Source organism: Sminthopsis crassicaudata, chromosome 6 (assembly GCF_048593235.1).
Source record: "Sminthopsis crassicaudata isolate SCR6 chromosome 6, ASM4859323v1, whole genome shotgun sequence".
NCBI lineage: Eukaryota > Metazoa > Chordata > Mammalia > Dasyuromorphia > Dasyuridae > Sminthopsis > Sminthopsis crassicaudata.
Window position 1 is genome coordinate 178,452,025 of NC_133622.1, and position 27,386 is coordinate 178,479,410.

Consider the following 27,386-nt stretch of genomic DNA (forward strand, 5'->3'; position numbering starts at 1 on the left):
ATAATCTTCAACAATTACTAGGACCAAAACATTCATCTTTGTGTGATTCCCATAAAGCTATAGATCTCAAGTTAGAAAAGATATCAAGAGAACAGACCACTTCATTTTACAGACTGGGAAATTGAAGTCCAGAAAAATGAGATGAGTCAGCCAAGGTCACATGGGTTAAGTGGGCTGGACTGGAACTCAAATGGTTGGTATGACTCCAGACTAGGTGCTCTTTGCATACTGACTCTCCAAACTCATCTTAGTACATCAATTCAAATGAAAGCAACTCAGTTTCCTGGCATGGCACTGGTATTCTGTCCAGATTTCACAGGTTCGCAATAATGCCTTTGAAGATCTGTTATTAGTATATAGTTATCTACATATTATCTCTCATTGGAAGATAATAATAGTTGTCTTTCATACTCAAAGACCAAAATGACACTATGATATAGGAGTCAATGTAAACTATGTCCCACTGTGATAGATCTGACCAATATAAGCTCAGGAGACTCTTCAACAGGTCAAGCAAAAATAGTCCATATGAAGCTTGGACCAAAATAACAATAAAACAACAGCAAAAATAATAAGCATTTATATGGTATCTATAATGTGATAGGTACTATGCTAAACACTTTACAAATATTATCTCATTTGAATCTCACAACAACCCTGCTAGTTAAGGTTATCTCAATTATTATCTCAATTTTATAGTTAAAAAAATGAGATAAACTGAGGTTAAATGACTTGCCCAAAGTCATACAGTTAGTGTCTAAAGCTGGATTTGAACTCAGTATTCCTGGAGTGCTCTATCCACTGCTCTACCTAGTACTCCTTGAAGACAGGAACACTTTTTTCCCCTTTTTAATATTCCTAGTGCTTTTGCATGGCACATAGTAAATGGATTATAGGCTTATAGACTCATTGGTTCTGAAAGCAGAGTCCTTCAATAGAGAGTGAAATCTCATTGCCCTTCTTCTATATCAAATACAAATATTTTATACAGGTACAAAATTCCCTTCAATTTGTCCATACTACAAAACTAGATCCAAAAATTAAATGAGGTTGCCCTAGGATTCAAAGGAAAAGGAAAAAGGAAAATTTAACTTATATAAGGCCCTTTTCCTGACTACAAGGACAGTGTCAGTATATGTGCTGAGCCCAAGCCTCTGCTGCCTTCTCCCTGCTTACCTATCCCTGAAAGCCTTGCTAAGAGATAGCAGAAACAGGGTGTGCAATGGTAAGTACCTGCTTCTCTGATCCCCAATCATAGAGGTCAGTTTTCAGTACTATGGCCATTGTTATTATTATTATTACCTTTCCATGATCACAGACCTTGTCTTTAGCATGGTAAGATTTTCAGATTGCTTTTCACAAAAGCCTCATTTACTCATTTCCCCTAATGTCCTTTTTTTTTTAACCACTTCTCAACTACACATAGAGGTGTCCTATTCTTGATTGTCCACAAAATTCCTACTTTTATCTGATTAGAATTATTTTGTCATTTCTCTCTTCTTTCCACCTTACAACACCTAAGCTTATTCTTCATCTACAGTGACCTCCAATATTATAGAGATTGATCCCAAGTTTCTGCCAAGGTATCAAAACTTAGACTGGCTAACCTCTCCTGTTTTCCCTACTTTGACCCCTTGATGAACAATTCTAGTTCTGCACTATCCACTTACCTCCAATCCCTTGCCTCCTTTCCTATGACCAGTCCTGCCCTTGCAAGGCTTTTAATTACTATCTCCCACTATCTGCCACCTTCACTCCTATTTGTGCATTGCTAAACAGACTTGGAGAAAATCATGAAACTGTGCTGAGTCCTCTAAAAATTTGTGTTAAATAATCTCAAGTGAGCCCTTATTATGGCAATAAAATCCTACATCTTCTTAATTTGTTCAACATTCCATTTAACCTAGCAGCTTTCACAAAATTTTTTCACCTCTCTTCAAATTTCCTATAGCTCCCCTTTCCCTCCCCATCATTCTCTCAGCTGAGAAACTTGACAAATATTTCATTGGAAAAAATTGATATCAGTTACAAAGAGATTCCTCTTTGCCATCCTCCTCATCACATATCACTGACAGGCTTTCCATTTCTTCCTCCATCCCTGTATTACTTGGAAAAGTAGCCCTTCCTCTTAACAAAGCACATACCCATTGGGGAACAGCCATTGAAATTAGAGTATATGACTGTTCCATGAGAAATAGCTAGGTGGCATAGTAGATAGAACACCAGCCTTGAAGTCAGGAGAACCTGAGTTCAAATCCCACTTCAGACACTTAATATTTTCTAGCCTGTGACCCTGGCAAGTCATTTAACCCCAAATGCCTTAACAAAGAGAGAGAGAGAGAGAGAGAGAGAGAGAGAGAGAGAGAGAGAGAGAGAGAGAGAGAGAGAGAAGAAAGTAACATGATAAAGAAGAAAAGCATGGAAAGATCTACATGAACAGATGCATAGGGACATGAATATTGCCAAGAATATAATATGCATGATGAATAAAATGACATAAACAAAGAGAACAACAAAATAATCAAAAGTAAATGTTATAAAATACAAAGAATCAGCCTGATCCCAAAGAAAAGATCAACGATACCTCTCTCCACATCTTTATAGAGGTGGGAGGTTCTTGGGTATAGAACTAATTTGCATATATTTTCAGATTATCTCAATGGATTGATTGGTTTTATTGATTTCTTCTTTTCTTTAATATTCTTTCTTATATGGGATAGTTCACTGGAAGAGAAAAGAAGGAATAAATAGAGGAGAAATTATATAAAAAGAAATTACCAGCAAATTTTATTTGAAAATATATATGCATACAAATACATATATACACATACAGCATTAATAATAAAGTTTATTCTCCTATGATATTTGAGAATCTTCTTACCATTCACATGCTGACCTTTGATAGTATTCCAGCTTATCCATATCCATTCTTAACCTGTAGTGGTAAGAAGTGAAGAATTAGGGGAATAACCAGGCCAAGAACATTGGACACACCACCTCCCTAGGCCTGGACATTCAACCTTACTGCATGTAATAGAAGGCTGTAGGAGTTTGTGGACCACTTACTCCCAAAGCTTCCTTATCTGGAATTTGGAGACTACCTCACTTCTTGGAGCATGGGACCTGACAAGTTATGGTTCCCCCATCTTGTACCTGACAAGATGACTGTCAGAACCAACACATACAATTTCAGTGATCTGGAACATCTGAGTTCCCAAACCCTCTCAGAAACTTACTAGCTGTGTGATACTGGACAAGTCACTTAACCTCAAAGCTTCTGTTTCCTTATCTGAAAAAAATAAGGATGTTAGCACCTACTTCCCAAAATTATAGTGAAAAAGTGAGATAATTTATATGTATGTATGCATACATGTCACTTTAAAAACCTTAATAAAGGCTACTTATTATTATTATTATTATTCAATATAGCTCACTCTCAATTATTTCCTTGTCTACAAAATGAGTAAAATAATAGCATATACTTGCCTTTATTGTTGTAAGGATCAAATGAGATAACCTATGTTCGATACTTTGCAGACATAAAGTAGTATATAAATTCAAGCTAAAATAGAGGTATCTGGACAGTGCAATGGAGAAACAGCCAGAAAAGGTTGAGTTCAAATCCAGTCTCAGATATTGGGGACAACCAAAGGGAAAAAAAAAATGAGGCAAGGGATTAGAAGTAAGGGAATACTGTAGAACTGGATTTCTTTCATCAAGGGTTCAAGGTAAGGAAGACAGGAGAATTTAGCTAATCTAGGATTTGATGGCCTGGCAGAGACCTGGGATCAATCTCAATGAGATTGGAGGTCACTATAGATCAGGGGTTTTCAAACTACGGCCCTTGGGCCAGATGCGGCCCACTAAGGATATTTATGCTCCCACCGGGTTATGGCAAATGGGCTGAGGGGCGGAGACAGAGTGAGAGCTTTTGTTTTTACTATAGTCCAGCCCTCCAACAGTCTGAGGGACAGTGAACTGGCCCCGTATTTAAAAAGTTGAAGGACCACTGCTATAGATGAAGAACAGGCTTAGATGTTGTAAGACTGAACAGTCTTGTTCAGGGATAAGCAAAGAGGCTAGTGTCATTGGAGGTTTAGGGGATGGGGAGGAAGGATATAACAGGAAAGAAAGATAATCTCCTAACAAAATGTCTCTCAAAAAAAGAAAAATTTTTTTAAAAAAAACTGTAGCCACAGATAACAGAAGTACCCACTCTGAAAAAGGGGAAATAATAATGCCCTCTAGATAAAATAGCAATTAGCAGTATAATAAAATATTTGGAGTAAGCAGGCCTGAATTCAAATCGTGGGTCTACTATTTATTGTCATTGTGTCCTTGGAGGAGTAACTAACTCTATAAGCCTATTCTCTTGACTCCTAAATCATAGCAGTGAGGATATGTGCTTGTTTAAGTGAACCTAAACCTGAACATCTTTGAGAGCACTCCTTGCTTTTCCTTGAGCACACACTAAGTCTACTGCCAGAGAAATGGATGCTTTCGGCCTTAGCAGCTACCTTGAGAGTTCAAGAGCTCCTGGCTTCCTGAGTCAGTATCTCTGCTCAGTGGGATAAGCTTCCTGTGATTATACCATTTGTCAGAAAAGATGACCAAGAATAAGAGCATCCTGAACCTGAATAGACTAAAAAAAAGTCATAGCTGGCTTTCTAAGAGATCTGGACTTGCTTGTTGCTAGAAAACTGCAGATTCTGGGTAAATGTGAATGAATATCTGTTGAATTATCCCAAATAAATAAAATGTCCTTAATACATAATAGGAGATGGCCAAATTTAAAATATTTATCTATGTGAAAAATGAGACTTTTCTGTTTCAATAATTTCCTTTGTGATTTCTTTTATATCAATTATAAATAGTGAATATCTTTTCTGGACAGGACTCTTCTACTCCCTTTTGGGGAAACCTTGAAAATGATTCATTTATTAAGCTTTGTTTAGGGACCTTCCCTGGAGTTCTATTCTGAGGAGAGGGCAAAATAAACTACAGAGTGTGAGAAAAACTTGATGTTGGGTGGAAGGGAGGGGTCAGATCAACCCCAGAAAATTCCAGGCTTCGTGAGAGCCAAGAGCAGGATCCCTTTAGAGAGGGGGACCCTTAGTTCAGAGTAACCATGGTAATCCTACTTATTCATTAGTCTATTCAATCTCTATTTGCTCTCAATCAGCCAAGGTTTTGAAAGGAGACCTTTTTCATCCGGGCAATTTATGTCAAAATTAAAAGGCTCATCTTGAAGCTTGGATATGGCCCATGCTATGGCAGCCTACCTTATTTGGAACAAGCAAACATTTGGAAGAAAGAGGAAAAAAGACACAAGGTGAAGAAGAGGAGAAAAAGGACAGAAAGAGAAGCAGGGAGATAATTATTTAACTTTCATCTTATTTGTGCCTTAGACATTTCCATTGGCACACAAAATCATTTTCTGTGTCCACTGCCAACAGACACCAGAAACTTTTGTTTCTTTTTTCTCCAAGGTTATACTCTCAATTGCTTGTAGAACTGCAACAACATTTGTTCCAGATTCCACTATAAGGCACCTTTCACCTTGATGAAAATCCTGGGTGCCTATATTTCAACTGGTTATTTTTATATGTAACTAATAATTTCACTTAACATGCAAAATATAAATTGAATGCTGCTGAGAACTGGTGCAGTTCTTTAAAGGTGATGGGGAAAATTGGGATTATATTTGGTACACAGTAAGAAGGATAGTTAACAGAGTGATTCCAAAATAAGAGATGAAATAACAATTATTTCTATTAGGGTTTAGGATGCATATTTGTAATTCTCACAGGACAGGGCAATGCTGTAGGTAGGAAGTGTTGGAGAGCTCAGCATAGCAAGCGCTTAAGCACTTGTAGATGTCAATAATTTTGATGAAATTTGTCCAGCTTAGCCTACCTGCAGACAATTTGATTGTACAGTTTGCACATACTAATTAGTTTATCCTCTTACTAATGAATGCTTGCTAGTTAATACTTGGACTGTGGCCTAAGCAGTGTGAGCTCATAGTCTAAAGTTGTGTTAATTATCACATGCAAAGAGACCATTGTTATAATTTAGATTGGATTTTTTATAAACTACACTTTGGAAGTAACTGCCTCTTATGCATAATTCAATTTAGAAAAGTCCTCATTCTATTTGTAGCAGGTGCACCCACATTAACTGAGATTCTACAGTGTACAGATGTGTTGTTTCTCAAAAAAAATTGGTTCCCTCAAGTCATTCCAAAACAATGACTGCCTCTACTGGCTACCCTGGACCACTGGGTGATTGCACGGCAATAATGCTGGATTTGGATCCAGGAAGCCTCCAATTCATTTCCTACCTCAAACACATTTGTATGTGCTCTCTGATCCTGAGCAAATCTCAATGTCTCTGAGCCTAAGTTTCATCATTCATAAAAAAGATAATAATGGCACCTTCTTGGTGGAATTTCTGTGAGGATAAAGCCATGTAAAGTGTTTTGTATATCTAAAAAGGGGAGTAAAACATTTTAATAAGGAATATTTAGTGAACACTGAGAATCTTAAAAATCACAGCAGTGATTCCTAAAGTAGATTTGTATTCCACTTCCTTTCTCCATAAATAATGAGTCGTGACCTTTTATTACCAAAATAAATGACAATTATTAGGGAAAGGTTAAGGTATGTTTCAGGAACTTTGGCAAATATATAGTGTAAGCTGAAATAAAAGAAGTTATAGAAGGCCTTAAAAGCCAGAGGAGTCTGAACAGTACTTACAAGGCAATATGGAGCCCCTAAATATTTTTGAGCAAGAGTGATCTTTTAAAAATTTCTAGGTAGGGGCAGCTAGGTGGCGCAGTGGATAGAGTGCCAGCCCTGAAGTCAGGAGGACCTGAGTTCAAAAATGGTCTCAGACACTTAACACTTCCTAACTGTGTGACCCTGGGCAAGTCACTTAACCCCAATTGCCTCAGCAAAAATTAAATGAATGAATAAATAAATAAAAATAAAAATCCCTAGGTAAGGAAGACTATTGAAGAAGCAGGAGGAAGGGTGAAGAGCTGGTGGGAATATTTGCAAAAAGTTATTGCAAGAATCCAAGTAAGTGGTAAAAATGATCTGGCTTACTAGCCCAAGAACCTTTACTGTTTGGAGGATAGGAAGCATTAAACAAAAGGAGCCCATTCTCTTATCTGGGATAAGGAGGATAGCACACAAAGCTGGAGCTGTCCATGGTGAATCTGAATGCTCAGTATAACCTCCATTCCAAGGGAACTGGTTCTGACCCTCACTATGCTCAACTTAGGATGAAAACCCAGTTCAGTAACTAGGATTCCAGATCTTCATCATCCTGGAAATGATGCTACCACCTGCATATGAAACACAGCATAACAGATATTAAGAGCAAACTCTAATGGAAGCCTTTTAAAAATCAGACTGGCTCTCCAGGGAACCAGTCTAAGCAAAAACTGTCTGGGACAAATAGAATATAAACTCACTAAGGCATGGACTTTTTATCTTTTATATCTCCACTGCTTAGCACATGTGCTAAATAAACCATTGATGACTTGAGCAGACTTGATCTTCATTGTCCATAGAATTAGAGTAGACCATAGGTATACTCAAGAACAAAGTCCCCATGACATTTTAGAGGCAGCTGGGTAGTACAGTAAATAGATGACCTGAGTTCCAATCCTGACATAAACACTAGTAGTATAATACTGGAGTCACTTAGATGCTTTCAATTCTTAGCTTTCTCATCTACAAAAATGAGGATAATAATAGCATTTGCATAGGGTTGTAGTGAGGATGTATGCAAAGTGTTTGCAAAACTTCAAGTGCTATATAAAATGCATTATTATTATTGTTCTTATTATTATTATAACTGAGGACCAGAGAGGTCATAGACCAAAGATCTAGAGCTATGTGTAGGACAAACTCTTTATTTACTAGATAAGAATATTGAAGCCCAGAGAAACCAATGATTTACCTAAGATCATTCAGGTACTAAGTTGCAGAATGTTAACTCAGGCCCTTTGATTAGAAATTTAGTGCATTTCCCATGGTACCACACTTTATAATCAGATTATCATATCTGTAAGAAGGAAATTTATGGGTTTCATCTGTTGCTGTTCCCTCAATATCAAAATGTTTACCCTTCTAGCATCCTCCCCAGACTCCAGGGAGATTGCTGAAGGGTAATCAACCAGTGAAAACAGTCCATGGTGGGGGTGAGAATATGAAGATACTTTTTCTTCTGTATTTTCTGTTATAATTCTTAGTAATTGGATGAATTCTCAAGCTGTGCATAATTAAAGTAGCAATGAAGAGGTATTGCCATCTTCCCCAAATATTAGACTGTATGTTTCAGTAAATATAGTGATGGAAGGCAAAAATGAAATCTCCATTTTATAATTGACTAAAATCATTAATATGCCATTTGTGATTAAGATTCCACCTCTAGACTTTTATTTTTCTTAGTCTCCAAGTTTAAATCAAATCTTCTAAAAACCAACAGATCTCAGGAATAGAATGCTAAAAGAGCTAAATGCTCAGCACTGGGAGATATGGGTCTTGTATTTTCTCTCTCTTATGAGTTTCTTGAACTTTATGGCATAAGAAAAGTATTTGGACGAAGGGGATTTTCCTTTAATAACCTGTTTAATAATAGTATTCATATGTCACTGTAAGGTTGAGTCTCATAACAACTCTAGGAGTTAGATGCTATTATTATCCTTATTTTATAGAAGAGGAAACAGAGGCTGAGAGAGCTTAAGGGACCTGTTCAAGGTCACACAGCTAATGAATGTCCAAGGCAGAATTTAAATTCAGGTCTTCATAAACATGGCACTATGTCACCTAACTGCCTTTAAATCAAGTTAGTGCTTTCTAGCTTATGACATAAGACAATTGATGGTCCATTTAGATAAACCTTCTTTTGAGTTTTAATTTGCATTTTGCTTCTACTTTTGGGGGGGTAAAGAGAAGTTTTCAAAAGAAACAAACAATATTTAGGCACAGACAACAGTGGCAATAAATAACATTTAATTAAAGATTAATTTGATGAGCAGGAGCAGGAGCTGCCCCACTAGGGAAATCAATTGAAATTGGTCAGTTGGGCAATATAACTCTTCTCTTTTTTTCTCCTCTTTTCTTTTTTCTCTTTGCTTTGCTTTCTTATTTCCCTTCTATCCATAGAGGATACCATATCCTTGCCTACAAATGCTTCACCCAAAAGAATGCAAATTGTGATCACTGAGACCTTACAAAGTATCTTGGGGGCTTAAACACAAATCACTCTGGACTGTTGGACCAACAATAGGTCCCAGGCCAATATCAATGAGTCATGGTTTAGACCCTGTCTGACTCAGAATAAATGTAAATAGCAATTGTTTCTGTTTGGGCCAGAATTTTTCCCTCCTAGATTTTTTAACTAGGTAAAGATCACTCTCTGCCTCATTTCTTACTAGCCTTAATCACTGAATTGACAGCTGCCTCAGTCAAACTAAGGCCAAAAGATCAAGGTCTCTCAATGAATCCAGGACTATCTCTAATCATCCTTATCTATATCTTGCCAGTGGATCCAGATGTCTCCAGAGGAGAAAGTGATGCTAGTGACTTTGCATAGTCCTCCCTCACTTCACTTCAATACACCTCTTTGATGTCATGGTCATCTTCAAGAACAGAGGATAAACAACAACATTTGGGTAAAGGGAAGCTTTCAAAAGGCACAAATGATGTTCAGGAATGGGAAATAGTGTCAAAAAATAACATTGATTATAGACCAACTATGTGAAGCATAATCCAAAGAGGGTTAACCAGAAAAGAAGGGAGAGAAGAAAAATCTTAAATTTTCCAACATCAATCCTCTATGTTCTATCAGAATTTGGCCTCCTTGCTATTCTTCCAGCAAGATGTGCTGTCTCTTGGCTCCAAGCATTTTCACTGCCTGGCCTCCATGACTGGAATATTCTCCCAATTCATCTGTAATTCCTGACTATAAGTTCTACCCAAAAGCCTACTTTCTACAAGCAGCCTTTCCCCATTCCTCTTAATTCTGTTAATTATTTCTAATTAATCCTGTCTATCACTTACTTGTATATACTTGTTCATGTTCCCCCATTAGATTGGAAGTTCCTTAAGGGCAGAGACCATCTTTAAACTTTCATTGCATCCCCAAACCTTAACATAGTCCTCAGCACAAAACAAGTGCTTAATAAATGTTTATTGATTGACTGTTTGACTTACAGAACTCTGATGCTACAAAGTAGTCTCTGGTGTTAGAAGTTGAGATACAAATGGCAAGATATAGGGGGAACAGGGAGGCAGCTTAGTATCATAGAAAGCCAGATTGACTAGATGTCAAAAACGCTAGATTTGAATATTGTATCAGCCTCTTGTTGCTACTTTTGTGACTCTGATCAAGTCACTTAACTTCCCAAGGACTCACTTTCCTCATTTGTAAAATAATGCTATTGGACTACATGGTTTCTGAAGTGTCTCAAAGCTTGTAGTCTATGTAGATATGCTCTAAAAGAAAGCAAGAAATCCAAAGTAAAATAAATTCAATAGCAGGAATATTGGTTGCAGGATCAGAGAACCTGGATTCCAATCCTGCCTACTGAATAATGTGTCTTTGATTGATCCAGTTACATAAACTTAAGTTTCCTCATAACAGGCATAAATTTGATGATTTTAGAAATTTCTTACAGCTCTAAATCTCTAATAACTAGCCTAAAATGAATTAATATGTTAATGTATTATATACTGTGCAGTTATGATATATATAAATGTATTATATAATATATTAATATAGACATGTTACTGTATTATATGTTATACTCCATACCTATATTAATGTATTATATATTTTCAAGATATAATAAATAAAACATTAGTCTATAACAGGATAAAATTTAAAAGATAGGTGATAAATAGATCTATCTACCTAAAAACTCTTTAGAGATGTGTTATAATTGACAGTGATTTAGGATTACTTTTAGTCATTGTTTCTCTTCAGATTTGATGTGAGAAAGCTCTATTTAATTTTTTTATTTCCCCCCCCAAGATCTAATGAAGGTAAGAGACTTTTACTTTGATTATTTTATTAGTTTATGACACTGTATGGCAGCTAGGACAGCTAAGTGGCATAGTGAATAGAGCACTAGATCTGGAGTCAGGAAAATTCACCTTCTGAGTTCAAATCTGGCCTCAGACACTTACTAGCTGTGTCACTCTGAGAAAGATACTTCACTTTATTTGCCACAGTTCCCTCCTCGGTAAAATGAGCTGAATTTTTCAACAATGTGGTGATTCAAGGCAATTCCAAGAACTATGGAGATTGAATGTGGATCAAGCATAGGATTATCACCCCTTTTTGTTGTGTTTGTTTATGTGTTCTTGCTCATGCTTTTTTTCCTTGTGCAGCATAATGAATATGGAAATATGTTTAGAAGAATGGCATGTGTTTAATCCATATCAGACTGCTTGCTATCTTGGGGAGGGGGAATTTTTAATTTTTAATTTTATAAAAATTTTTTTTAAAAATAAATAAAATGAGCTAGAGAAGGAAACAAAACAAACAAACAAAAAACCCATTACCTTTGCGAAGAAAATCCCTGATGGGATCATGAAAAGTTAGCTACAACTGAAATGACTGAATAGCAAGATGACATTGTGACTCTGAATATTGATCTAATGCCTTTGGTTGTTGAAAAGTCTTATTTTGCATATATTTGTCCTCATATTTAAAAAAGCAAAAAAAAGTCATTGTTTAGAATGACTTCCCATAACATCATTTCAAGTATTTACAAATATGATAACTATAAATTTAAAAGGCATTAGGCATTTGTTTCAAGATGCTATGCATCTTAGAATTCCAATATAATTTATATGAGAAAATAAATTCTTTGAAAGTAGCTAGATATATTTTCAATGTTTTTCCCATGACTTGAATATCAAGGCAAATAAAATTGGTTGGTGCAACCTTCTTCTCCCCCTCTACAAAAAAACAAAAAAGCAGTGGCTTTGGAACTAGGTGTTCTGGGTTCAGATCCTGCCTCTGTTATTAATTGTCTAAGTGACCTTGAGCAAATCATCTAACTTTTTCAGAACTTAGTTCTGATATATGTAAAATGAAGGGACTGGATAGATGCTTCTAAAGCCAGAATCCTAGAAACCCAATACAAAAGAGGCAAAACTGACTTAAAAGTATTGCTGATACTTGGTGGGATGGGAAACATGAGGAAATAACCCTAATTAAAAGACAAGATGGCAGAGAAATTGGGCAGAGGACGAAGGAAGGAGCATTCTCTACTAAGAAGACTTACAGATGTAAGGAAATTTATGGAGGAAATTACTGAGACAAAAATCAGTGAAAGGACATCCAAAAAGTCTGTAAGAGCCAAACACAGAACATCTCAACAAAAGAATTCAGGAAACTGGTCCCAAGCCCGGCACAGAAGAATTATTTAGGAATCTGTTGTAGCTAATTCTTTGTCAGGCTGATAAATAAAAAATAAATGCTAAGCTTCTCTTGCTTTTAATTTCATCCTTCAAAAGGTAGCAGAGGCTACAAAAGTAATTGTTCCTCTGATTAAAAAGAGGAGGAGGGAAAAGGGAAAAAATAAATTTACATGATAAATATTATATATTTAAAAGGAATAACAAGTTGTACATAACAGATTTGTAGTTTCATGTGCAATCATTCTTTTTATTATACTGTTATGAAAATGCTTGTTTTATTCCATAAATCAAAAATAAAATTAATCAATTGAAATTTTAAAAGAACAAATAGTTCCTGCATAATGGTAACTCTGTGGGCAAATATTTACTCTATCTTAGAATTCACAGTGAAGATAAAAAGGAAAAACAGAAAAAAAAAAAAAAAAAAAAAAAAAAAAGGAAAGGCAGCAGGCCTCCAAGGTTCCTAGGCAGATTTCAAAACCTTTTCCCTTTCCCTATGAATTTTAAGAGATAATTAGGATCCCATGACCTACAATTCTTTAAAAAGGGATAAGATAGTGTCAAAAAGGAAAATGTTTGATATATTTGTCCTATATTCCCTAATCTTTCCTCCTTATCCCTCCCTGAGAGTTGGCCCTTATATTCAAATCTTCCAAAGGACTTGTGTTCTCATAAATGCAAAAATTTTCTCCCTTCCAATTCTGCATTACTCTTATTCATGTTCTCCTAAAAGTTTACCACAGGAGGGTTCTCCTAAAAGCATTCACTATCATTAAGGGTGTATTAATGAAATACTCTGACTGTCTACTTGTCACCCTGCTTTCTTTTTATTCCAATAACATTTTATTTTTCCAAATATGTAAAAATTAGTTTTCAGCATTCATTTTTGTAAGATTTTGTGGTCCAAAATTTTCTCCCTTCCTCTCTTACATCCCACCTCCCCAAGACAGCAAGCAATCTGATATAGGTTATACATATATAATCCTTTTAAACATATTTCCATATTTTGCATGCTGTGCAAGAAAAATCAGACCCCAAAGGAAAAAAATCAGAAAGAAAAAGGAGACCAAAAAAAGCAAAAATACTATGCTTCAATACCCATTCAGTCTTCATAGTTCTCTCTCTGGATGTGAATGGCATTTTCCATCCCAAGTCTATTGGAATTCTCTTGGATCAATGTATTTGGTTTTTTTTATTTGTTTTGTTTTGTTTTTTAGATGGCATAGTTTTAAGACATTTTTTTTACAATTTTTGTTTCATATATATGTATATATATACATACATATGTGTATGTATATATATATATATATATGTTTATATGTAGCTTTTTATTTACAAAACACATGCATGGATAATTTTTCAGTACTGACCCTTGCAATACTTTCTGTTCCAAATTTTCCCCTCCTTCCCCCTACTCCCTCCCCTAGATGGTAGGTATTCCAATACATGTTAAAATATATGTTAAATCCAATATATGTATACATTTCCATACAGTTACCTTGCTGCACAAGAAAAACTGATCTAGAAAGAAAAAAACAACCTGAGAAGGAAAACAAAAATGCAAGCAAACAACAATAGAAAGAATGAAAATGCTATGTTGTGGTCCACACTCAGTTCCCACAGTCCTCTATGGGTATAGACAGCTCTCTTCATCACTGAACAATTGGAACCGATCCAAATCAATTAACTGCTAAAGAAAGCCACATCCATCAAAATTGATCATCATATAGTCTTCTTGTTGCCATGTACAATGATCTCCTGGTTCTGCTTATTTCATGTAGCATCACTTCATGTAAGCCTCTCCAGGCTTTTCGGAAATCATCCTGCTGGTCATTTCTTACAGAACAATAATATTCCATAACATACATATACCATAATTTATTCAGCCATTCTCCAATTGATGGACATCCATTCAGTTTCCAGTTTCTAATCACTACAAAAAGGGCTGCCACATACATTTTTGCACATGTGGGTCCCTTTCCCTTCTTTAAGATCTCTTTGGAATATAATCCCAGTAGTAACACTGCTGGGTCAAAGGGTATGCACAGTTTGATAACTTTTTGAGCATAGCTACAAATTGCTCTCCAGAATGGCTGGATGTATTCACAACTCCACCAACAATGTATTAGTGTCCCAGTTTTCCTACATCCCCTCCAACATTCCTCATTATTGTTTCCTGTCATCTTAGCCAATCTGACAGGTGTGCAGTGGTATCTCAGTTGTCTTAATTTGCATTTCTCTGATCATTTGGAGCATCTTTTCATATGACTAGAAATAGTTTCAATTTCTTTATCTGAAAATTGCCTGTTCATATCCTTTGACCATTTATCAATTGGAGAATGGCTTGATTTCTTATAAATTTGAGTCAATTCTTTGTATATTTTGGAAATAAGGCCTTTATCAGAACTTTTGAATGTAAAAATATTTTCCTAGTTTATTGCTTTCCTTCTAATCTTGTCTGCATTAGTTTTGTTTGTACAAAAACTTTTTAACTTAATATAACCAAAATTAAGTATTTTGTGATCAATCCATTAGTGTATTGTTAAGAATACTTAAGTATGTCATGATTGATCATCACATTATCTTGCTATTACTGTTCTGTTCACTTCCTTCATTATCAGTTCATATAAGCCTTTTCAGGCTTTTCTGAAATCAGCCTGATTATCATTTCTTATAGAATAATAATATTCCACTGCATTCAAATATCAAAACTTAGTCACTTAATTGATTAGAATCCATTCAATTTCCATTTCCTTGCCACTACAAAAAGGACTGCTACAAACATTTTTGCACTTGTATGTCCTTTTCCCTCTTTTATGATCTCTTTGGGACACAGACCCAGTAGTAAGACTGCTGGATCAAAGGGGGTGTATGGTTTTATACTCCTTTGGGCATCGTTAAAAATTGCTCCCCAGAATGGTTGGATCAGTTTACAACTTCACCATCAATGCATTAGTGTCCCAGTTTTGTTGCATCCCCTCCAATATTTATCGTTGTTTTTTCCTGTCATCTTAGCCAATCTGATAGGTATAAAGTGGTACCTTAGAGTTGTCTTAATTTGCATTTCTCTAATCAATTGTGATTTAGAGCATTTTTTTTCATATGACTATAAAACACCCTTCATTCTTGCCACATAATTAGCTGATCTTTTCTTTCCATCAGACAATTCCTTAAAGATGTCTTCTTCTTTTAATACTTCTGAGTCAGAGACCTTTACTCACAGCCATCACTCTTCAGCTTTTTTTGTGTCTTTTCCCCAGTAGACTGTAAGCTCTATGAGGGCTGGAAATGTGTGTGTGTGTGTGTGTGTGTGTGTGTGTGTGTATGTGTGTGAATTATATCTCTATTTAAAAGGAGAGCTTGCCTCAGAAATCTCAGATGAGAATCTGGCTGCATTCTTTTAATACTTCTGAGTCAGAGACCTTTACTCACAGCCATCACTCTTCAGCTTTTTTTGTGTCTTTTCCCCAGTAGACTGTAAGCTCTATGAGGGCTGGAAATGTGTGTGTGTGTGTGTGTGTGTGTGTGTGTGTGTGTGTGTGTGTGTGTGTGATGTGTGTTTATATCCTCAGTGCTTAGCACAGTGACTCACACATACTAGATACTTAAAAAATACTTACTGAATGATAAACTGTTTGTTTCAACTGTTCATATCCATATGTCTCAGGCTCTAGGCCTATGATTAAAGTACACTCCACCAACACCTTTCTTTATCTTTTCACGAGGTATTTAGAGAGCATCCCTTTATTTGCTGTAATTTCCTTCTTTCTTCTAGTTTCACTGATAGAAAAGAATGTCAGTATTGATATAATTCATCTCTTCTAGGAATATGCCCATGTACTGTGCACTAGTAAGGGATCTCATGTTTGTAATGCCATCAGTGAAAGAATTATACAGTTCAGCAAAAATAATACATTGAAAAGTATTCCACATCTAGAATCTCCATCTCAACAAAAAAAAAGTAGTGGAGAAAGGATTAGGAAAAAGGTGCCTCCTCAATTCTCTTCTTTGGGGTCAAACATGGTCATTAAAATTCAAAAAGGAAAAATTAAAAATCATAACAAATAATCCTGATAGCAAAAAAAAAAGGAAGTAGCACCCTCAAAGCTTAAATGAAGAGAAGGCCAAATTGGAATCATCTTACATCTTATTTTGAGAGTCACTAAACTCATATGTCAGAGGAATATTATAAGTTTGGACTGCACAAATATCTTCAGAGCATTTGACATCACTTATTTGATCATTGTGGAAAAGATACATATGGGCTACATGAATGCTCAGATCCAAAATCTTATTATTAATGAATCACTCAGCTTGGAAAGAGGCCTCTAGTGGAGTGACAGATGTACTTGGCACTGTACTGTTTTAATATTAATAGCTAACAGTGGAATGACAAAGCAGAGCATTGGACCAAAGTCAACAAGAGCTAAATTCAAATCCTGTCTCATTTAATAGCTCTGTGACCTTGGGTAAATCACTCCATCTCTATCTCCCTCAGTTTCCTCACTAATAAAATGGAAATAATAATAACATCTACCTCTAAATTCTAAAAGTTGTTATGAGGACAAAGTAAAATGTTTATACAGTGTTTTACAAAGCTTAAAGAACTATGTAAATGCTATTATTATATAATCTGAATGCCTGCTATTATTATTGTATATAGCTTTATTAATGCTAGTTATTATTTTTGCTTTTCTAAATACTGATTGTTGTGGTTGTTACCAGCATTCGGGAGAGGGCACAGATGGAAGACATCAAATTTACCAAGACAGGAAAGAGAGCTAAGACATTGGATGCCAGAGTTAGGATGAAAAAATTACAGATGAAAATATTGACCATAAAAATAAGAAAATCAGAAAAAGAGGTAAACTCCAAATGAAGCATAATAAAAACCCATTCTCAAATTATCTTACAATTCATTTGTACATAATCCTCTGAAGCTCAATTTCTTCATCTGTAGAATAAAGATAATAACATATTTAGCATAGAAACGTTAGTGAAACAGAGACCTGTTAAAGACTTTAGGTTAAAAAGGCCAAGGTCTCCCACTGCATCCAGGGTCATCTCCCATCATCCTGCTCTATATTTGGCCACTGGACCCAGATGATTCTAGAGGAAAAAATAAGACTGGTGACTTTTCACAGCTCTCCCTCACTTGATCCAATTCACTCGCATGTCATGGCAATATTTCCTGATGTTATGGTCCTCTTCGAGAATGAAGGACAAACAAAAAAAAGTTGCTATAAGGATCAAATGAGATTTGCTACTCTGAAAAAAAAAATCTCTTCAACAACTATTAGTAGAAGAGGGTCAAGAGGAAATAACCTCATTTCAAGAAAACAAACATTAAATATTCAAAAATCCCAATGTCTAGTTTACCTCCAACATAACTCACAGAATCATAAAAGTTCAGTATCAGAAGGAAACTCAGAGGCTGTCTCATCTAGCCCAGCCATAACTGATAGGACATCCCCTCTACAAATCCTTCCACTTCCACCTTCCCAGTGATGGGACAGTTTGGCCATCTTTACTTCTTAAGACATACACACTGGCATTAAATCAAAAACCACCTATCTATAACTCCCACCTATTACTCTCTGAGACCAGAGAATAACAATCCTTCTATGGGATAGCCCTCCAAATGCTTGAAATCAGCTATTAAGCTGCCTCTTGAGTCTTCTTTAGAATAAACACATGCTATTCTTTCAAATGATTCTCATTTGACACTGTCTTCACATCCATCATCATGCTGGACCCCATCCTCTAGACATCTGCAAGCTTGTGAATGTCCTTGATAAAATGAAGTTCCCAAAACTGAACATGGAGTATAGCCAGGACAGAAAGCAGCCATAGTTTACCTTGGACACTATGTCTCTTTTCAAATAAGTTAGATAATAGGAAATATTACCTTCTTTTAAAAAAAGTGAGTCATAAGGTATTGAACATCGCCAGCACAAATCAAAAAATAAGAATCATAAAACTGAAATAGATGAGGGCATAATAGACAAGGACTGACAATCACAGAAGAACTGGGAGTCTATAGGGAGGCAAAGAGACACATTATTGTCTAATCATAAAAAGCAAGAAGATGAGGCAAAGGATTCTTATTCATAGAAACCACTGATACTTTAAAAGCAGGGGAGTGGCAGAGGGAATAAAATGTTGACCATGGCACAAACTCTGCATTATGATGTAATACCCATCAAATTGACAAAGATTGTAAAAGTTGATAACATTCACTGCTGTGTTCTGATTCTTGAAAAAGACATTAATATATTACCAAAAAAAAGACTATAGATTAATTCAATTTTTTTGAAGAGCAATTTAATGTTATAAAAGTTACAAAAATTCCCATACTCTCAAACCTAGTAGTTCCATTACTACAACAAAATACCTAAGGAGGTTCTGTATTGACAGGGACATATTCCCAGCAGCAGTATCTGTAAGAACAACGAGCTGGAAACTAAACAAACAGACTTTCAACTTTTGGAGAATAGATGAACAAATTCAGGCAGAAGAATGTAGTAGAATATGTTGTGGAACAAGTAATGTGAACTATGAAGAATACAAAGAAATGGGGAAAATTTAAATAAATTACCGTGAAGGAGGCAGAACTCAGAAGATAATATGTTCTGACTGCAACTTTTTAAAAAATTAAATAAAGGATAAGTAAAGGATAAATAAAGTGACAGCAACAGAGTCTGTTCTGTGAACAGATTCATAAAATGTAGTTATTAGAATACTTGTTTTAGAAACAGGAAGACTGAGTTCAAATCAGACACTTAGTAGCTACATAAATTTGGACAAGTCATAAGCCCTCACAAACTTCAGTTTCCCCGTGTGTAAAATAAGGGTAATAATTACACTCACCTCACAGGATTGTTGTGAGAATTAAATGAGATAATATGCATAAACTGCTTGGCAAAGCTCACAATGCTATCAAGAATGCTAGATAATATTATTATCATGACTAAAAACTTGAGGAGGGGTCATGGAAATATAGTGAGTGATTGTGCTACTATTTTGTTCAAAATTCACATGCATGTTGTTTTTTTGTTTTGTTTTGTTTTGTTTTTCTTCCCAGATTATTTTTACCTTGTGAATACAATCCTTCCTTTGCAACAACAACAACAAAATTTGGTTCTGCACATATATATTGTACCTAGGATATACTATAAGATATTTAATATATATGGGAATGCCTGCCATCTAGGGGAGGGGGTGGAGGGAAGGAGGGGAAAAACTAGGAACAGAAGGGAGTACAAGGGATAATGTAAAAAAAAAAAATTTATCTATGCATATGTACTGTAAAAAAAATGTTATAATTATAAAATTAATAAAAAACAAAATAAAAAAATTCACATGCATGTTTTAAGAAACAATCTGTAAATAACTGAAGTCTGTTCTTATTCAATAAGACTATCATCTTTATGTCTTGTATTTCATTTTTCTGATTTTCTTATGTCCATATTTGAATACTTTTTAAAGGAAAACAAAATAATTTTTTTTAAAAATAAATACTGTATATTTAAAAGGAAAAGCAAATGGCATGTAACAGAGATTTTTAGTTTCATGTATAATTATCTTTTTAAATATGTTATGGAAGAGGAAATGAAGTACTTAAATAGTCCCATTTTAGAAAAAGAAATTGAACAAGCCATCAATGAACTCCCTAAGAAAAAGTCTTCAGGGACAGATGGATTTACCATCACCAAGTGAATTCTACCAAACATTTAAAGAACAATTAATTCCTATATTATGTAAAGGAGTCCTGCCATTGTGAAAGAATCCAACCATTCATGGAGAACAATCTGGAATTATGCCCAAATTAAGTTATCAAACTGTGCATACCCTTTGATCCAGCAGTGCTACTACTGTGGCTTATATCCCAAAGAAATACTAAAGAGTTGGGAAAGGGACCTGTATGTGCCAAAATATTTGTGGCAGCCCTTTTTGTAGTGACTAAAAACTGGAAAATGAATGGGTGCCCATCAATTGGAGAAATGGTTGGGTAAATTATGATATAGGAATTTTATGGAATATTATTGTTCTGTAAGAAATGACCAGCAGGATGAATACAGAGAGGCTTGGAGAGATTTACATCAACTGATGCTGAGTGAAATGATCAGAACCAGGAGATCATTATACACTTCAACAATGATGCTGTATGAAGATGTATTCTGATGGAAGTGGATATCTTCAACATAGAGAAGATCTAATTCAGTTCCAATTGATCAATGATGGACAGAAACAGTTACACCCAGAGAAGGAACATTGGGAAATGAGTGTAAACTGTTTGCATTTTTGTTTTTCTTCCCAGGTTATTTTTACCTTCTGAATCCAATTCTTCCTGTGCAACAACAACAACAAAATTGTGGTTCTGCACATATATATTGTATCTAGGATATACTATAACATATTTAACATGTATGGGAATGCCTGCCATCTAGGGGAAAGGGTGGAGCGAAGGAGGGGAAAATTTGGAACAAAAGTGAGTGCAAGGGGTAATGTTGTAAAAAAAAAATTACTCATGCATATGTACTGTCAAAAAAATGGTATAGTTATAAAATTAACTTAAAAATAAAATAAAATAAAAAATAAAAAAGGAGTCCTGCCAAATTTCTTCTATGATACAAATATGGTACTGATACCTAAATCAAAAAGGGCCAAAACAGAAAAAGGAAATTATAGAACAATATCCCTAATGTATTATGTTATGGAAATGTTTGTTTTATTCCATGAACTAAAAATAAAATAAATATTTTTAAAAGAGAAGTAAAGTAAAAATCATATCCATTTATAATATATAAATATAAATATAATAATAAATATATAATATATAAATCATATCCATATATAAAAATCATATCCATAATTTTAAAAATGGATGGGAAATGAGAATACCTGGGTTAAAATCCCAGCTCTGCTCACTTGGACAAGTCACTTTCCCATCTCTCAGCCTCTTCTTCCTCTTCTATAAAATTAGGAAAGAGGACCTGATTGATCTCTAATGTCCCTTCTAGGTCAGAAATTTAATGTGCTATGGGAACCAAAAAGTCATGAATGGGCAACACTGACACACTTAACCAGCAACATATTGACAAAGAAATACTGAACATTAAGGATTGGTCTAAAGATGTGGACAGGTTGAGAATAGCAATATAGGATCAAGTCACTGTCCCCCAAAATTACAAAGAGTCACCCTTAAGAACCCAGGCATTTATTTTTGCAGAGATGAGAAATACACAACATATCCCAGAAGATGCAAAAATTTCACCCCTATCAAATGTTTAGAAAATGACAAGTGGTCGCATTTGCTATCCTTAATAAACTCATAGACAACAATTCCCCATACTGTAGATATAAACTATACAATATCCTAGAGAATGTAGTAATAAAGTGTATTGGGCCCCAGACCATTATCATAGACCAAACCGTTGCCCAATATTACCCAGATGCAACATTGCCTGATAAAAATTGAAAAATGACATTTTGAATCCATGTGACCTACTAAAGGTCCATAATCTCCAAAGTATGTAAAAGGGCAAGCTCTCAAATTTAGAGATTTAGCAGAAGAAATAAAAATCCTGTGGGAAAAGTATGGGGTACATATTAGTCAACAAGCATTTGTTAAGAACTTATTATTTGACAAGCATGGTGCTAAGCAAAAGGGATATAAAAAAGGCAAAAATATAGTGTTTTCAGGCTAATTGGAGGTAGAGGAAAACATGTAAATAACTAGGTATTTCCAGGGTATATAGAGTAAATGACAGGTAATCTCAGAGGGGAAGGAAATGGCAGTTGACTTGAGGGGACAGGGAGGATAGTATACAATGAAAGGATGAAAAGCCTCCTGTAGAAGGTGGGATTTGGAGCTGTTCTCTGGACTTAGTTTTCAAAGAGAACCCAAGACATCACAGATAATGTTTTGACTTGCTCATGAATTGGATTTGAGTAAGGAAGAGTTACATAAAATCATCAGCCTCACTCTATCATCGAAGTCCAGTGACAAAACAGAAGCCAAGAAAACTGGGGATGATCCAGGATGCACTGGATGACTGATTATCTTCTTTGTCTGGTCAAGCCCTAAGAGCTCCACAGCTCTTGCTTCAGTCATCTTCATGGTTGTTGAAACAAATTGTTCTCTCATCCACTCCTTCCACTAGGGGATATTTTTACATGCTTGGGATAGATACCCCATTAAATCACGTATGGATTTGAGCCTGTCAGTTACCCTCAACCTGGTTTAGCCCATGTACTGAGATGGTTTTACTGGGCTGTGGATGCTATGCTTGCTATAACTTCTTGGAGCCATACATGAGAGCTGGATGAAGGTAGATACCAAAGGTGAATAAGCAGCCATGAAAAGGGCTTGGCAGCCCTCAAACCAGTAGTTCTAGTCCTATGGGGAATGCTCAAGACAAAGGGAAGGAAGGAAAGCATTATAAATATGACGAATCTTTGCAAAAGCACAGAGATGGGATACCATTTTAGAAATGAATGTAAGTTAGTGACACTGGATCACAAAGTATGCAGAAGGAGTAAAATTTAAAACTGGAAAGGTGGGACAGGCCCAAACTATGGGAGATTTTAAAAATCAGAAAGCTTTATACTTGATACTTTGAGTAATGGAGAGCCATTGGAGTTTACTGAGGGAAGGGAGGGACAGAATTGTAATCCAGAAAAAGTACTTTGGAAGAATGGATTGAAGTGGGATGAGACTTGAATGTTTGTGAGGAGAGATCTGTTTTAGACATGTTGAGTTTGAGATACTTACATTATCTATTTCATGATGGCTAAAAGGCAGTTGGTGATGGATAGCTAGTCTGGGCTGCCCATGGAGAACTGGGACTCTATATACTGATGATAATTGAACTTTCAGGAGCTAATAAAATCTCAAAGTGAAACAGTAGAGGTAAAAAGAGAAAGGGGCCTACTACAGACCACTTGGAGACCCAATTGTTCTTGGGCCTGCTATAGATGACAACTGAGCAAGGGAGACCAAGAAGAAGTATCCAAATGGCAGAAGGAGTGTTATCCAGAAGACAGCAGTGTTACAGAAACCTAGGCAAAATAATACAGATCCAGAAGAAGCACTGTTGAGTGACCAAGAAGGATGAGGATTAAGAAAAGGCCAACAGGTATCATCCCTGTGATCCTGTCTGTTTTTAAAGTTGTACAGTTATCCCTTTCACATCACTCAACATATGCATATTTAGAACCTGCTGTGTGTCTTCTTGCACTGTGCAAGCCATGATTTTGCTTAAGCAAATAAAAAAGAAATACAGTTATCCCTTCCACATTGTGGGGATGAAGAACACAGCACCCCCATGAGCTAGGAAATCCATGTAAAACTTTTTGGTTTTCCTTTCATAGCACAGGAGAAGTTTGAATGACTTATAGCAGGGGTTCTCAAACTACGGCCAGCAGGCCAGATGCGGCCCACTGAGGACCTTTATGCGGCCCGCCAGTTATGGCAAATGGGCTGAGGGGCGGAGACAGAGTGTGAGCCTTTGTTTTTACTATAGTCCAGCCTTCCAATAGTCTGAGGGACAGTGAACTGGCCTGGCCCCCTATTTAAAAAGTTTGAGGACCAATGGACTATAGTATTAAAAGATTAAATATGTTAATATAATATATATATGTATATGTGTAATTATGTATCTCTGAGCTTCTAAGCTTTTTCTATGTTATCTGCTGGCCTTTACATGTTGTCTGTGGCTTCCACAAAACTCCCATTTAATTTTTTATGCTGATCTGCAATATATTAAAACTGCAATGGAGAAAGTCATAATGGAAGGGATAACTGTATAATGTTCTCAGGAAGCTTATAGAAGGTGGGGCAATTACCAAATCCTGAGACAATGACCAAAAACAGCATATGTTACCCATTGTGGTCTGACAAGGAGCAAATTAAAAGAGATTTTTTCCAACTCTAAAAATATCTTATAGGAGCTATGCACCTTTGCCAGCATTAAATGAATCTGAGCTATTCCTTGGAAGTTAGGAAAGTGTCACAAGATGGCTGGCACAGACCCACCTGTAAGGATGACCAGGAAGAAGAGGAAGAGGAGCAAGAAGAGGAGGAGGAGAAGAAGGAGAAATTCTAGTCTTTTCTGTGCTTCAATTTCCCCACTATTAACATTGTTATTACTAGCAATAAGATTTGCTGAAATCTTACATTCTAGGGGTGGAAAGGTATTGTGTATATATATATATATATATATATATATATATATATATATATATATATATATATATATATATACATATATATATATATCATACACATATATATACATGTATACATATATATACACATATATATACATGTATACATATATATACATATATACATGTATATGCATACATACATACATATATATATATATATAGGGAAGCTATGTAGATAGGGTGATATATTTGAATATTGTTGCTATTTAGTAATTTTCCAATCATGTCCAGCTTTTTGTGATCCTAATTGGGGTTTTCTTAGCAAAGATTCTATAGTGGTTTGCCATTTCCTTCTCTAGCTCATATTACAGATAAAGAAATTAAGGCAAAAAAGATTGACTTGCATAGTAGAAGTCAAATTTTAACTCTGAACTTGGAGTTAGAAAGCCGAAAATTCAAATCCTGTCTCAGACACTCACTAACTTTATGACCTTGGGCAACTCACTTAATCTCTTTCAGCCTCAGTTTCCTCAACTATCAAATTAGGAAAATACTAAGATGTGCCTCACAGGATTGTTCTGAGAATTCAATGAGATAATAATCTATGTACTTTGAAAATCTTAAATTGATGTACAAGTAGTAGCTATTATTATAATGTACACCAGGGGTTCTCAAACTACGGCCCATGGGCCAGATGCTGCCCGCTGAAGATGTTTATGTCCACTGGGCTATGGCAAATGGGCTGAGGGGCAGAGACAGAGTGTGAGTTTTTGTTTTGTTTCTACTATAGTCCAGCCCTCCAACAATCTGTGGGACAGTGAACTGGCCCCCTGTTTAAAAAAGTTTGAGGACCATTGATGTACACAAATAAAAGAAGCCAATGCAAGAAAATATCATGGAGAAGAGAACATGAATCTGGGGGTATTAGGAAAAGCCTCTTGAGGAGGTGGCACCTGCTGTGCCCTATAGGAAGCAATAGATGGTCTTCCCAACATGAAGTCTTAAGACCATGGCAATGGGAAATGACATGTTCTGAATAAGGGAGTAGCTAAAAATCCAGTTTGACATGAATGGTAAATGCCTCAATTTGATTCACTTCTAGAAATATGTATTATGCACAGAGCACACACTGGGAGTATGGGTTAAAACTGGTGTTATTAGCATGGTCCATAGCTCTAGAACATAGACCCAGAACTCACTTGGAAGATCACATGATAAGAGATTTAGAGTTGAAAGGGATCTCAGAGGTCATCTAGTCCAAACCCACTATTTTATAGAAGTCCAGAGAGGAAGGACTGGTCCAAAGTTACAGGTCACAAAGGCCAGATCTCTTTCTTTCCTTGGTAACTTCTTTCTGGCCCTTCAGTTGTTCTCCACATAGCAGCAAGTGAGAGGACTTAGGCTTTCTTATGAGAAGGAGCTTTAAAACTCCCCCAGTTGTGAGAGCACAAGGCATTGAGAAGTCTTGTGTTTGAAAGAAAGAATTCAGCCTGGACACATCTCCCAGTGAGGTCTCCAGGCTCCCTTGAGTGAAGATCTAATCAGTCTCCTTGGAATGGAATAGTCACAATAGTGACTGATCTTAATTCCCCCAAAAAGCCAGAAGGGGTAGCTAGATCCTAAGGGAGAATAGCTGGTGGACAGATGGAGGTGAATACCTTTTTTGTAAACCTTATGAAGAGATGTTCTTTTTCTTTATTTTTTATCAGACTGAAAGAAGGAGTCACTAGATGATCCAACTGATGAAAGGAAAGAAGAAAAAGAAATATATCTCCTTAGGTAGATATATCTTACCTGTAAATGGATATTCTAAGTCTTACCACCTATTTATTTAAAAGGATATTTTGTTCATTTGGAGTCCATGGAATAAAAGAATGTTCTGATATAATTGAGGAATTTTTCTGTGTATGAACATAAATATTATCCTTTCTACCATGTAGTGAGATATATGTTTTGCAAATAAATTCTAAACTTTTCTCTTCTTTGAACTTAATTGTTTACCATTGTAAAAGAAGTATCAATGTCTTTTGTTTTTGCATTGAAATTCCAATAACCTTTCTCCTCTTCTTTCCACCAAACACTTCCACGTAACAAATAAAACAATTAATTATTCCTAACAATGATTTGTCAGCTGTTTCAACTTTCACTAGCATTATAGTTTTTATGTTTTTATTTTTGCCTTTTGTTTTTATCATTCATTTCCTATACTGTGTTCCCATAGTCCAAGTGAGTGTCATGAATTCGTGAATAAATAAACATTTATTAAATACTTATTATGTGGAAGGGAGGGAAGAAGGAAGGAAAGAAGGAAGGAAGAGAGGGAGGGAGGGAGGGAGGAAAGGAAAGAGGGAGGAAGGGAAGGGAGGAGACCTTATTCTGTGCTAAGAATTGAGTGGCCAGGAAAGATATCTTCTTCAAGTATGTGTGCTGATCTCTTTTTCAGTGACTTCAGTGACTAAGCACCAGAACTGGAGATTTGTCTACTCTGGGGCTTTCAGCAAACCTTTTCATACCCTCTTTACACTATAAAAGGACATAAATGCTTGAGTCTCCCATGTATATGCACATGAGAAATAAAATAAAGAAATGAACCCCTTTTTTTCCAATTTTCTGTGCCAATTTTCTGATGTCACAGGTTCTGATGTCACATCTTGGTGGTAGATGGAGCCAGGCTGGGAGGCCCTGCCTTCACTGCTTCATTTTGAATGGAGATTGTGGTCTTTTGCCTCATACACTGCTTGCTTGAGAATTAGAAGACTTTGCCAA

General features: G+C 35.8%; 1 protein-coding gene and 1 long non-coding RNA gene across 8 annotated transcripts in view; both read right to left on the minus strand.

The window, feature by feature from the left end:
• LOC141547681 (uncharacterized) overlaps positions 1–12,832 on the minus strand; it is a 49,775-nt gene extending 36,943 nt beyond the window's left edge. Inside the window, exons 1-3 of one of the 2 annotated variants that reach the window (XR_012483589.1) lie at positions 3,237–12,832; positions 2,882–2,935; positions 2,585–2,724 (exon numbers count right to left, since the gene is read on the minus strand). This is a non-coding gene — a long non-coding RNA (uncharacterized LOC141547681). Of the gene's footprint in view, positions 1–2,386; positions 2,725–2,881; positions 2,936–3,236 lie in introns of those variants that run through there. The other variant, XR_012483588.1, reaches the window with a different exon arrangement.
• NRG1 (neuregulin 1) overlaps positions 1–27,386 on the minus strand; it is an 888,216-nt gene that overhangs the window by 798,291 nt on the left and 62,539 nt on the right. The gene's annotated exons all lie outside the window — the stretch shown is intronic.